Source organism: Fukomys damarensis, unplaced genomic scaffold (assembly GCF_012274545.1).
Source record: "Fukomys damarensis isolate Sample0158 unplaced genomic scaffold, DMR_v1.0_HiC HiC_scaffold_8, whole genome shotgun sequence".
In the NCBI taxonomy this organism is placed as follows: domain Eukaryota; kingdom Metazoa; phylum Chordata; class Mammalia; order Rodentia; family Bathyergidae; genus Fukomys; species Fukomys damarensis.
Window position 1 is genome coordinate 10,398,602 of NW_022900920.1, and position 13,509 is coordinate 10,412,110.

General features: G+C 47.8%; 1 long non-coding RNA gene across 1 annotated transcript; it reads left to right on the top strand.

Annotated features, from left to right (window-relative positions):
• Nucleotides 1-266: 266 nt before the first annotated feature.
• On the top strand, nucleotides 267-1,246 carry LOC104859847. The gene is made up of 3 exons (XR_779498.1): nucleotides 267-446; nucleotides 654-765; nucleotides 1,047-1,246. It is a non-coding gene; the product is annotated as an uncharacterized LOC104859847 (long non-coding RNA).
• The last annotated feature ends 12,263 nt before the right edge of the window (nucleotides 1,247-13,509 follow it).

Genomic DNA, 13,509 nt, shown 5'->3' on the forward strand with positions numbered 1-13,509 from the left:
CTCTGTCAGCTACCTTGTGCCTGAGCTGGGCTGCACCCCCAGGCCACATGGATGTGGAGTGCAGACTAGCACTTCACAGGGTATAGCTTGTGGCACACACGTGCCAGGTCCATTTTCCAGGCCACACGTGCAGGCTGGAGGTTTGAAGACTTCCTGGAAGGAAACAAATGGCTGAGTCTCATCAGCAAGCAAAGGATGCTCATTTGAAAGAATGATTCCCACTTCACACCTTACTGTAATTTTCCAATTAATTGTGATTTAAATATGTTAATGAAGCTAACTAGGTTGAGCATCAGTCTAAAGACTCTCTGAATAATGAAGCAAGAACTCCTGGTACAAGCACAAAGGTGGAAACTCTTCTGAACAGCCTCAGAATGAGACAGGCACACAGCCCTGAGCTGAGCACTTGGCAGCCATACCCAGTAGTGGCCCGGGGGCCACATAAGGTGCAGGGGATGGGGTCTGGGGAAATAACTGGGCCCTCCCTTCCATTACCTTTACTGACTCTTTTCTGGAGAGACCACTGGCACATCCCTTTCTGGTATATTGGAGGAGAATGGGGAGGTCTGTGAGTTCAGGTATCCTGCCTTTGTAGCTTGCTGTACCTGCCCAACTTAGCTACATACCTGGTACAATTCTTAATTTTACCTTAGGTGTCCTGACTCTAAGTACAAAGAACTCATTCCTGTCCGGGAAACACATGAACTTGGACACTGCTTAAAAAAAGGAAAGAGCCCTCCCATCCCCAACTGGAGCCCAGTACAGGTAGGACAGAGCTGGCCCTCCATTTGGAAATACTTCACTTTTCCCTCTCCTGGAGAGACAAGACAAAGGGCCTTAGACAAAGGGGGGGAGCTCCTGTGTTGGAGAAATCCACAAGCCACCCTGATTCTGGTATCCCAACCCAGGGCACCCTCTATGGCAGTGATCCCTCAGACCACGCCTGAAAGATTACATGAAAGCTTGGCTCTGAGCCTTCCCCAGGGTCACTGCAACGTGGCACCCACCCTTCTGACCTCTCTATCTCTCTCCCATCTGTAACACAGGGACGATAAAGATGCTGACCCTAAGGACTGTTGTAAAGATTAAACTGGATCAAGCACATGAAAGCAAGACATGAGTAGTAAAGCCCTGAGCCTGAGGAAGTAGAGGGTCCAGCCCACAGACAATGAGGGAAGAGCAGGCCAATGTCTCAACTCACCGCCATCACCTCTTCTTATGCACAACAGAAAGCTTGTGCTTGGCTAGCAGGTGGGCAGGACTGCAGTCTTGGCCAGGTCCACCCAAACCCTGGTTGCAGGTCCTGGCTGAGATACCAACAGGCCTTAGGCATCACTACCTTGCATTGCTCTTGCTGGTCAGCTCAGGCTGCCACAGCAGATACCACAAGCAGGGGCTCAGACAACTCCAGTTTATCTCCACACAGTTCTGGAGACTGGAAGTCTTAGGTCAAGAGATGGCAGTTTGGTTTCTTCTCAGGCCTGTGCCCTTGGTTTGCAGACAGCTGTCTTCTCTCCTGCCTCCCCAGGGTTGTCTATCTGGGCATGCATGGTGTGACTTGTTTCTCTCTCCCTTTCTCTGTGTCCTAATCTCCTGTTTGCCTGATGACATGTTGGATTAGGGCACACAGTAATGACCCCATCTTAACTTAATCACCTCTTCAAAGGCCCCATCTCCGAATGCAGTCACATCCTGAGTATTGGGGTCTGTGATTGCAATATGTCAATTTTGGGGGATATGGTCAGTATATAACAGATATCAAGCTTATTATTATTCTGGTACTGAATACTGAATCCAAGACATTAGCACTGAGCTACTTAAGTTACTTTCCCAGTCCATTTTATTTTATTTTGTTTTATTTTGAACATGAATTCTAAGTTCCTGAGCTAACAAGGCTGGGGTTGAAATTGTAATACTCCTGTCTCAGCCTGCCAGAGTGCTAGAATAATAGGCATGTACTGCCACACCCAGCTCAGATTTACTTTTCATTCATTATTTCACTTAGCATATATGAGTGGGGTGCATACAACACATTGGATGGCCTGAACTCAGGGGATTATTAACAGCTGATAAAAGGGAAGTCCTGCCCTAAGCCTGTATTTCACTGGGGAGGAATAGTAAATACATAAACTACACACACACATACACACACACACACACACACACACACACACAGACTGGCAGTATGATGTCAGGTGAGGTAGATACTATGGAGAAATGAAGTCACTGTTAAGGGGGTAGGAGGCCCAGCTCCATCCAGAAGGACACCAGGATCAGATAGTAGCTCTGAAAAGCAGCTCATATTGGGGTCCAGATGGAGTTATATCGGGCCCCACCTTTTGAAGCACTGCTTCTACCTACTACTGAAATTCTATGATGATACTTTCACATTATTGGGCATTAATGGTTCATTTATCTGAATTTTATCTTCCAGTTATAAATTGGAGAGTTACTTTAGACTTTGCCAGTCACTGTCGATTTACGAAGGCAACGATGATAAATGTGCAGATTAACAGGGGAAATTTACTTACTTGGTCATTACATTTAGTGCACACAGTCTCTTAGTGCCCTAATTAAGTAAGGGAAGTAGGAAGAGTTCTGTTTGTCAATACAGAAGGAAGCATTTAGCTTCAATACACAGGAGGCAGATAGGGAGCCACTGTGGCTAAGAGGCAATCACAATGACAATGAAAGCACAAGAGAAAGTCTTCCACACTTTCTAGCCACAGGTCAGAATTTCCTCCACTAATGTTGAAGGCAAAGAATCCAAGAGTCATTAATCCCAAATTCACATTTAGATAAAAGCTTCCATTTTACCTATACCTCCTACCCCAAGCCCCAGGACCTGTTACAGGCAGGAAACCCTGATGCCTATTCCAGTCCAAGGCCAGGCTGAGCATCTCATTCAGTGCACATCTCATGCTGGCTTTCAACTGGCCTCGGTGCTCAGGTTATGGCTTCCCTCCATGCAGTAGAGGAAAAGGGAACCAAGGTCTGTAGTCTGGCAGATCCTGGCCAGGTGACTCCACTGTCGAATAGGTAGTGCAGGGTCCCGAGGGCATGGGCCACACTGACACTGGCCTGTGGGATCTTGTGAAATCCGTTCCTAGACAAGTCAAGCCATTCCCACCCTCACAGGGGTTAGTCATCACCTTCTCCTGCTCAGTGCCTTTCCCAACCCCAGAAGATCTGGGAATACTGTCACTGTCATATCCATCCCCCAAAGATTGCAACTCAGGGTGGGCTGAGACCATGTTCAATTTATCTCTGGGTCTACAGCACTGTTAGAGGGAAGAATTCAGCACACCAGCATGGAGGTAATACGTAGATGAACAGATAAAAAAAATGGCAGCCCAGACAAGATCCACACCCAAGAGTCTTGGAATAGCACACCAAGTACCCAGGGCAGATGTGCAATCACAGAAGATCAGAGGCCAAATGATGAAGGCAGCAAAGTCTAGACAAAGGAGAGAAAAATGAACCACACAGTGAGTTGTGCCCCAGTGCTGCTTGCTCCCTAGAGACCAAGGCTTCATCTTGTTGTTGGTATTTTGTTTTGTTTTGTTTTTGTTAAAGCATCAACAAAACCATTTCGGTTAGGTTTAACAAACTGATCCAGAAGTTTTCAATCATTTCTTTAAAAGCCCTGGACCATTTTCATTCCAGCACATCAGTAATTTTCATGTCTGAACTTCATGGTGCTTATATTTTTAATTTTATGCCGGGGTGGAGAAACTTTGCTAATATTTGAAAGCCCTCTCACTCCTCAGATACCTTTTTGGGAGGCCCCTGGTGGCCAGAGGCAGAAGCGTTGTTCTAGGACAGTGGTGGCAAACCTTTTAGAGCTTTCCATGACGACAAACAGCCCACTATAGCACGTGTGCCACAGGCTCGCCGCCACTGATGTTCTAGGATATTTGGTTCACCCAAAGCACATCTGGCAGCCCTGATCCTTGATCAAGGGGATCATTGTAGGACTTGTCAGAGAGGACCCTGGGAGTACTCACACAGCACTGAGCTTTTGTGAATTGCACCAAGGGACCTGCCAGGCAAATGTATATTTTTCATCAACATCAACTCATAGAAGCTTCAAAAGAAATGTACCCATTTTACAGGACAGGAAAGTGGAGGCTTGGAGAAGTGAATCAGCTTATCTAAGAACTCCCAGCTACAAAGTGAGGGGCAGAGAATCAACCCCATTTAATATTAGCTCCAGTACCTGAGACATCCTCCACCTCCTTGCTGTTCGTCTGACTACAGCCAGCCTTTGGAAGCATGCTCCCAGTCCAGTGACTCTTGCGCATAGCTCTGCACTTGATCTGGTTGTTTTCCAAGCATCTGGAATATGGCCCTCCATTCCCTCTGAACCTCTGTCATCCTCCATTCTAGCCTCTTTCTCTGCTTTCTTAAACTTCTCCTTCTCCCAACTGAAGGTCTCTGCTCATGGCCATGTCCTCACCAGAAGGGCCTTTCCTGGCTACCCAGATAACTCCATCGTGATCACTTAAATTTACAGTTCTGCCAGCAAATCTTTGCGATGCTCCTGTGGTAACTGGCAGGGCTTGACACTGTGGAGCCCGGTGACCATGGATCTATTTATCCCCTCATCAAATTATCAGGTACAAAATGGAGTCAGTTCCTGTTTCCACCCCAGTGCCTGACATTTCATATTTGTTCATCTATCACTTGAGTCAGACCACTGCAAAAGGCTCATTACACACCAAACACCATCCATTTCACCATAACTTCATTTCATTTTCTTGGGGAAAATGGCAGGAGATAAGAACTTCTGATGGCTGTGTGCTTGTTGGTGTCATAGGACCAGTGAAATTCACATCAGAGAGATGGGTGTGCGGATTCCCGAAGGGACGTCTCAGATCCCCTGACTTACTACCTGGCTGAATATTGCTGATAAACTTATAAAGGATACAAAAGAGGTGACAACAAAGTCACTTCCCTTGGCATCTCGTGTACATGCCCTCTTTTGGGACAGATTAAATTTTTTTAGAAAGTAGGTGTTTTCTTTTTTTCATCCTAATATCTTTTTTCCATATTTGAATGCTTGCAGTGTCTATACCATGCACGCGTCTGCTTCTGTGACACAGTTTTTCCCTGTCCTTGGGTTCAATCCATGGATTGTGTAGATCAAGATGCCTTCAAGGCAAGGAATAATCGATCACATGCCTGATTTTCTTTCAAGTCTCTAAAGTTGCCACATGTCTCTCCCCTCAAACAATCTACCATTTCCTTTGCCTCCCATGTTTGCATAGTGGGCCCCCTGTCCTCCCGGAAGAATACCCTGAAAAGTTTCTCTTCCTCGACCCCAGCCCCCCAAGCCGCACACTTCCCTCTGCCTGCTAGATGACTCCCTTGTTTATTGTCTCCTCCAGGAGGCTATACGCTGCGTCAGGGCAGGATCTCAGCTACCTGGTCCATGGCTTCATTTCGAGGGCATCACATGGCATTGCCACAGACAATGCATTTAGTAAACGTTTCTCTGAAGAATGGATAGGTGTTGCAATGAAAGCCACTAATTCAGTGTGATGATTCCAGGAACCACACTTAATAACCTGCCTCGTGGTCTTTCTATTAGTGTTTTCCAAGGGGGAAAGCTCAGGAGCACTGAGAGAGGCCACAGCCACATACAGCACAGAGCTTGTCAAAGAGGCCTCCGCTTACAAAAACCACCAGCTCTAGTGCTATCTTCCTCCCATGTTCTCCGCAGAACAGAAAATTGCATGGAATGTGGTCCCAGGGTCTCCTCTATAAACATGTTTGAAGGTTCCTCACTTAGGTCAACATTGACAGTCATTGGAAGTGGCACATTTAAACTCAAAAAGCACAAGGCATTAGCAGATCTGGCCACTCAGGACCCTGAACCCTTTACAAGAAAAGCCCTTAAATAAATGTAACATGCCTAAATTGTGTAAATGCCAGGGCCGTGGAAGCTATCACTCCCATGGCATTGATGGGTCTCTCTGTAGCCTCCTGTCTCTGCAGCCACAGAGGACACAGTGGGGTGAGTGGGAAATGAGCATCCCAGCACTTGCATTACCTCAGTCCCAAGAAAGCCAGGAGCGAATGGAGAAGTGATCCTAAATTGCACTTATGTGGATTACACCTACCTGCTAAAAGCTGCACTTGTACACTTGTTGGCCCTGTATTTGACAGGACTGTCGGTCAGCTGTGTCCATTGCACATCTGGGGTGTTTTTCCCCAAGAAGCTGCTCTGTGTCACTGCAGTCCCCTCTGGCTGTGCATGTATAACATCCTGTACCCCACTTGTCTCTATCATTCCAAAGCTCTGTTGCATGCACCTTCTCACTGAGACTCCGAAACACACTTGTGGGAAGGATGCACAGGCACATTTCCCAAATATTGTGGGGAAGTTGAAGCATTGAACAGTTTCCTGGCTGGCCCGGTCTCCTTGGCCAAGGCAACTCCTCCGCACAATATAAACCCCCATCACATCTGCATAGGAGCCAGAGCATTAACAGTGATGCCAGTGGGGACATCGTCGCCAAGATGGTTGGCCACTTCTTAGACATCCTGAATAGGCTCTGCTGAAGGACCCATTTGCCTGGGACCACTCAGAACGCTTGTGTCTTTGAATTAAGGTCGAAGTGAAACATCGCTTCTCACAGATTATCCCATGTCTGAGAGGTGCTGGGGCCATGGAAACGATAGGTTATTGTTATGACCTATATCTAGCCTTGGGCACCTACCTAGAATACCTCACTGTGTCATTCCTTCCAGACACAGACTATGGGAAGATCAATACACTGAGCAAGATTTGTCTCAGCAAGATAAGTGATGACTATTTTCACAACTAAACCTTGGTTTTGCAACCCTGACTCTGAAGCCAAGAGTGTTGTTACTGTCTCAGAAGTCTGGGCACCCTAACCAGTAAAAATACCAAAGAAGATAAAGGGAATTAAGACAGGCTCAGGTTAAGCCACCTGGGGAAGAAACAATAATCATGGGGCTGTCTATGGCCTTCGGAATGTGTTCAATGTTTGCACTGGGTGGGGTGAGAGGTGATGCATCTCTCTGTCCCAAGACTTTGGAAATCAGAACATGAGTCCCTCCCAGCTCTTCACCATCCTAGAAAAACTCTTAGCTTCTCTCCACAATCTGCCTCCCACTAAAAACCTGGCCTGGGAGCTAAACAGGGCACAAGCAGGGCAGCAAGACCTCTATAAGGATAAGCAAACTACCTCTCCAGGACATGAGGAATAGGTGCAACTACTCTGAGTCATGCGTATAAGCACACGCACACACACACAGAGAGAGAGAGAGAGAGAGAGAGAGAGAGAGAGAGAGAGAGAATGTCATGCCATCAGAGTCTATCCTGGCCAAAAAGCTCCCTCCAAAATCCTTTCTGCTTGGAATCTGTGAATGTAACTTATTTGGTAACAGGGTATTTGCAGATGTATTCAAATTGAGATGAGGTCATACTAGATCAGGGTAAACTCTAAATTTAACACAAGATTAATGTCTAATACAAAGAGGGAAATTGGGATTCAGACACACAAACACAGAGACAAGAACAGAAGCCAGTGACAGAGACAGATATTAGAGTAATGAATCAACAAACCAAGGGAACACCCAGAATTGCTGGTAACACCAGAAGCTGAGAGAGAGGCAAGGAAGGATTCTCCCTCTACACTTCTACAAGGAAGTAACTTGCCAATACCTTTATATTGAACTTTCTTTGAGTTTTCAGAACTTCAAGTGAAGAGACAACTGTTATTTCCAGCCACATCATTTGTGGTGCTTTGTTAGAGCAGGTCTGGAAAACTAATACAGGGAACTTATACTCTGTCCCTACCCAGGACAAGGACCAGGAGCCCTGTCCAGGAAAGCACTGGGCAGGATCTTTTGCATGTGCATGCACCTGCAGGGCATGTGATTCACACAAAGTTCTCCAAAGGACAGGAATCTGGGGCACATCTCTTTCCTCCACGACAAACCATCCCCGTCTTGTCCTTATTTCATCTGATGGGGTGAGCAGGTAAGGTCACAGGGCAGGACACCCACTGTCTTTGGAGCAGCTCCATCTCCTGTACCCAAAGTCAGGCACCTGGATCATGCCCCACTCTCCAGATGGATCTGCAGGGAGCAGGCCCTCCCAGCTGTCTGTGGCTGGCATGCCGGCATCGGCATGGGCACCTGCAGGGGACCTGCAGCCAGGTTTCTGGGGCTGAACATCACTCACAGTTGTCTTGCAGAGGCAGACTTGGCTGCCCTGGACCTGTGGCCCTAATTAGCATAATGGTCTTTGTCCAGAAGGGGAGAGGCAAAGGGAGAAGGAGAGCAGCTGCCTCTTTGCTACAGGTCCCATGGCCTGGGGAGGGAGATTGGTACCATCTGTCGTAGGCCCTCGCCACTCTTCTAAGGGAGTCAGGCACTCCAGAAATAAGGGGAAAGTCTTGGCCTTCATGTGCAAGCCCGTTCAGAGGGCCTCCTTCAAGTCACTCACTGTCTCTGAGGCTCCAAACCACCCGAGCTGTGTGTGTGCAGGCAGGGTCAGATCTGAGATTGTCTTAGACACTGGATTCACAAGAAAGCCCTGCAAGTCCCCACCCTACTTCTTACAAGGCTGTAGTAGACAGTGAGCCTCCTGTTTGGCCTTGCAAGTTGCTTTAATCCAGCCAAGCTCCCAGACCCAAAGTCAGTCAACTGGTGGTGTTTCTCTGCCTGTATGGCCAACTTCAGTTCAGGACAGGAGCTCGAGACACCTGGATATAGGCCTGCACATGGAACAGAGGAGTCCTCTGTGGAGGAGCCCTCACAGAGGCAGTGCCGGAGGAAGTTCTGGATAACCTTCATTTGAGAGGATCCCACCCTGGGCTGGATACAGTGTATGGAAAAAAAAATCCTTAAGTAAAACTGCTACTTAAACCATTCTCGAAGTGCCCTGGGCCTGGGGTGGAGCATGGGAGGCCTCTCTGCCCTCAGCTTCTCTCCATCAGCCCCCCACACACTACAGTCAGTTCCCTATTGAATTGGCTCAAGCTCAATGCTGGCCATACCCTGTTCAGTCCTGGGTACACAAGGGTCCCGGTGGGCAGGCTCACCATCCAGGCCTCTGAGCATCATCAGAGTCTAGGATTCCAGTCTTTGGGGCCTGGGACCCCTGGAAGCTCAAAGTTGGGCTCCTACACTCTGCAAGGCACCTAATACAGTGTGGCTTCATAAACATATAATTCTTTTTAAAGCTGGCCTTGCTTATGGAGTGAAAAGAGCACAGAATTTGGAATCAGAAGAGTCAACAAGGCCAAGTTAAGCTGTGGCCAGAGAGATACAGGGTTCAGCCTCTCCTTGTTGAGGGCTAAAGAACCACTCTCTCAACTCTGCTGAGTCCCAGTGTCCCCACTGGGCCAAAAGATGAAGACACGAAGCTGTGTAGTACAGAAGGCTTTTCTAATAGTACCAGTGTCCTGGACCTGTCCCCACTGTGCATGTCAGCCTCTGGGGATGCATGTCATCTAGGATAATGGGAACTCCAAGCTGATCTTCCTTTCCAAGCATGTGGGGCCTACCTGCACCTGCGGTTTGCTCTTTGTGACTCACTGTGTGTGCTAAGAAACAGCCCTCATATAGTGAAGTTTTCCCCCTGCAAACTCTCCTGTCCTTTATTTACCTCCCAAGACTGTCAGCACCGTGTTTGCTTAAGAAGAAGTTAAATAAAATCCTCTGAGAGGACTTGGCATAGTGACTGTCCTCCACACTCTCTTCCTGAATAAGGGCTCCCCAACTCCCCAGGTGCTCTCACCAGAGCCAGGCTCACCTCGGCACCCTTCCTTTTATTTTCTTGTAGGTCACAGACACATTCTAGGGGCCTGTTATGCACCGGATATTTGTGTGCCCCAACATTTCTAAGTGGAAGCTCTAATGACTTACGTGACAGTATTTGGAGATGAGACCCTTGGGAGGTAAGGGACTTAGGGCCATGGGTGAGGGGCCCTGATATAACAGCTTTAGTGTCCTTGTGAGGACATCACCAAAGAGCTCACTGGCATGCTCTCCTTTTGAGAATGCACAAGGGAGAGGTCATGCAAGCACAGAGCACAAAGGCAGCGAGCCACCTGTAAACCAAGAGAAGAGGCCTCATAATGAACCCACATAGACAGCACCCTGACCTTGGACTCTCCAGGCTCCAGAATAGTAAGAAGTAAGTTTATTGTTTAACAATTCATAATGTGATAGTTGGTTATAGAAGCCCAAGCAAATAAAGAAGGGCCCTTTCTTGAAGGCTTGAAACCAACAGCCTCACTCCATTGCAACTTAGTCCACATTTGCTCTTGTGTCTGCCTGGCCTGCCAGTACTCAGAAACCTGATTCAACTGGGAACTCTTGGAAGGTTCTGGACCTACATAAGGTTACAGCTTTCCTGAATAAGAACTCAGAGGAGCTCCCCACACACACACACCTCTGAGCCCCTCCACGCTCACTGGCAGTATATATCTGCCATTGCAGAATTTCTGCCTCCTTGCTGCATCCCCTGCATGGGCAACCTCCTGGGCCCTTGGGAGCCACACCACCAGCAAGGCCTGTTCCCCTCCAGCTACAGTCGCAGGAGCAGCTCTGAGAAGGCGAGGTGTATTCTCCTCAGGGAGGGCAGAGCGCATTAATGCATGCAGCAAGCACACCATGCCCCTGGCACAGGCTGATGTACCAGCTGCAACTCCAACAACTGTCATCTGACATCCTGACATGGATGAGCACCAGGAGCCAGGAGGCCTGGGCAGACCGCTGCTCTCTCCAGGCCACACCCCACCAGGATCCCTGGGCCCAGCCTCCAGCCAAACAGGTGTATGACAGCCTGTTGCAGGTCCTGAGAGAAGGCCCCGAGGCTATGGAGAGGCCTCTGAGGGGCGAACAGATGAAAAGAACAAAGGAGGTTAGGCCTTGGGTTGACAAGCTCATTGATAACAGTTTAGGGGGAGCAGGCCTGCCTGGTGACAACAAATTGCTCCTAATGGCTTTTGATGCCTGCAGTCCCCAGTCAGAGAGTACAAGCTGTCAGGCTGGTCTGAGGGAGGCAACATTCCACTAGGTGGGGGACCCTTGCTCACTCCTGAAGGACCCCAGGGCCTGTCCTTAAGAGGATTTCATGTGGTAGGTGCAAATGGCAAGGAACTGAGAACTAAGAACAGTTCTCATCATAGTGAGAACAGCCGGTCAAGGCCAGCATTCCAAACACCAGCCTTGCTAAGGGCATCCGGGTCAGTCATTACTTTATACAACTCTATTTTGAATATGCAGGAAAGTTCAATGTTCCAAGGGTCACATCCCGGGAGAGGGTGTCTGGTCTGGCTGGCTCTAACTATAAAGCCTATGCCTTCTATCACTATGCAAATCTATTCCAGAGGTAAAGGAAGGTAATGGGGAACATTCTTCCCTGCTGACTTCAGCAACTAGGTCATGAGCCACGGAAAAGAATGAGTCCCTCAAATCTTGTCTCCATAGCATGCCACCAATTTCTCCTTTAAAGACACATGACAAGTCAGAAGGGAACAGTACTGCAGTGAGCTAGAGGCCAGGGTCACTACCCACAAAAGCAAACCCCTACTTTTATGCCCTCATCTTGTGGACTGGACAATGTGGCCAATCCATTCCTGAGGATTTTCTCCAGAGAATACCAGCATGTATTTTTTTTCCTGGTTCTAGGAACGGAAATTCAGGACAAAGTCATGCCCAGGTACAAGTCCTCAGACAGCCTGGTGGAAATTTTAGGGCAGCAGATGCCACTGTCTGGTGAACAAACAACATAGAGAGTGGTCTCCACTGTGTGCAGGTGTATCGCAGGCATCTGGACCTCTATGCCCACCACTTGGCAGGGAATGGAGGTAGCCAGGCCCTCACTAGCCTGTCACTTTTTCTCCCCTCTCTTCGTTGTACTACTGTGGGCTATTGTGGTGTTGAAAGGTGGGATCAAAGCCAGTAACTTTCTACCCTCCAGCTCAGAGAGCTAGTCCTGAGGACTTGGCTGCTGGGCTGTTTCATAGTTGGTCAAGGTTGCCTGTATAAAAATAAATAAATATGCTAAGTATCAACAATACAATTGTTAAAGGTGACTTTTTGGAACCAAGAGAATTAAAGTGAAATGAAACAACACCTAATTTCTAATGGAATCATAATGTAATTCATTCCTTTGTTCCCTCACCTATTTGCCTTCCCTGATGTTCCCCTAACTAATAGCTCCATCCTGTACCTTGGTTCAGGGTTTGGATTAATAAATACTACACTGACAACATATTCACCCTTTGCATCCTGTGGCTGATGCAACAAATGACCACAAATGTGGTGGCTTAAATAGAAACAGTTACTTCTTTCTCTCAGAGTCAGGCAGCCACAGGTGTGAAATCAGTCTAACTGGGCTGCAATCGAGGTGTAGGCAGGGCCATGCTCCCTCCAGGCTCCCAGAGAGAATCCATTCCTTGCCTCTTCTAGCTTCTCTTGGCTGCTGGCAATCTCTGGCTTGTGGCATCATTGCTCTTTTCGCTACCTCCATGGTCACATAGTCTCTTTTTCTTCCGTTAGTGTCTAATCTCTGGAGGATCCCTGAAAATTCCTTTTGATTACGAGATAATCCAGGATCATCTGTGCATTTTGAGATTTGCGGTTTAATCACATCTGCAAAGTCTTTGCTCCACGAGGTACCATTCACAGTGTGCAGGAATTAGGACTTTTGAGACCATCATTTACTTTCCTGTCCCCACCAGGACCGGGTCAGTTAATTGTGGTACCCAGGTAATGGTTCCTATCAGCTACGTTGTTTTGAAGGCTTGGGCCCTGTGTCTTTTTCAAATTCTTATGGTTCGGGGAAGCTAGCAGGACATGGCACCGTAGCTCCAACCTGAAAATAGGTAAATTTGCTGATACCTAAATACCTCTGAGTGCTAGGATGATGGGCAACTTTATTTTCCTGCTTGTTCTTTTCCATCCTTCAAATGCTTCGTTGAAGAAGGTGTTGCCTTTTTCTATCTGGTCACTATGAACCCTGGAACCCAGGACAGCTCCTGGCCCAGAGCATACTGTTAAGTGGATGAACCTTCATGACGAGGACAAAATGAAATGTCTTTAAATGCAGTGAGAGCTGGTGCATGATTACCATCAAGTCCCAGGGTCTCCCTGCTGCATACTAACCTGTGTGTCCAGCTCCCTTTGGCCTCACCAGCTGGGTTGGAGTGCAGTTGCTACATTCTATCTCTTTCGCAAATCCCCAGACCCCTTTGAAGTAGGTGCCAATTGGTTTGCACATCCAGAATTTGCAAATCACCATGGCAACAGCAAAGCCACTCCCACAGCAGCAGCTGCTATTTTCTGTATGGGGGCTACAACTCAGCTTCAGTCCCCAGCGTTTCTGAAGTTCACGATGGCCAGAGAAGGGTCTTTTATTCCCTTTTGCAGCTGAGAAAATTGAGGCCTGAAGAAATATTTGCCCAAAGGCCACACAGTGGATAAGCCGTTAGCCTGGGATTTGAACCTGTGGCTAGGAAA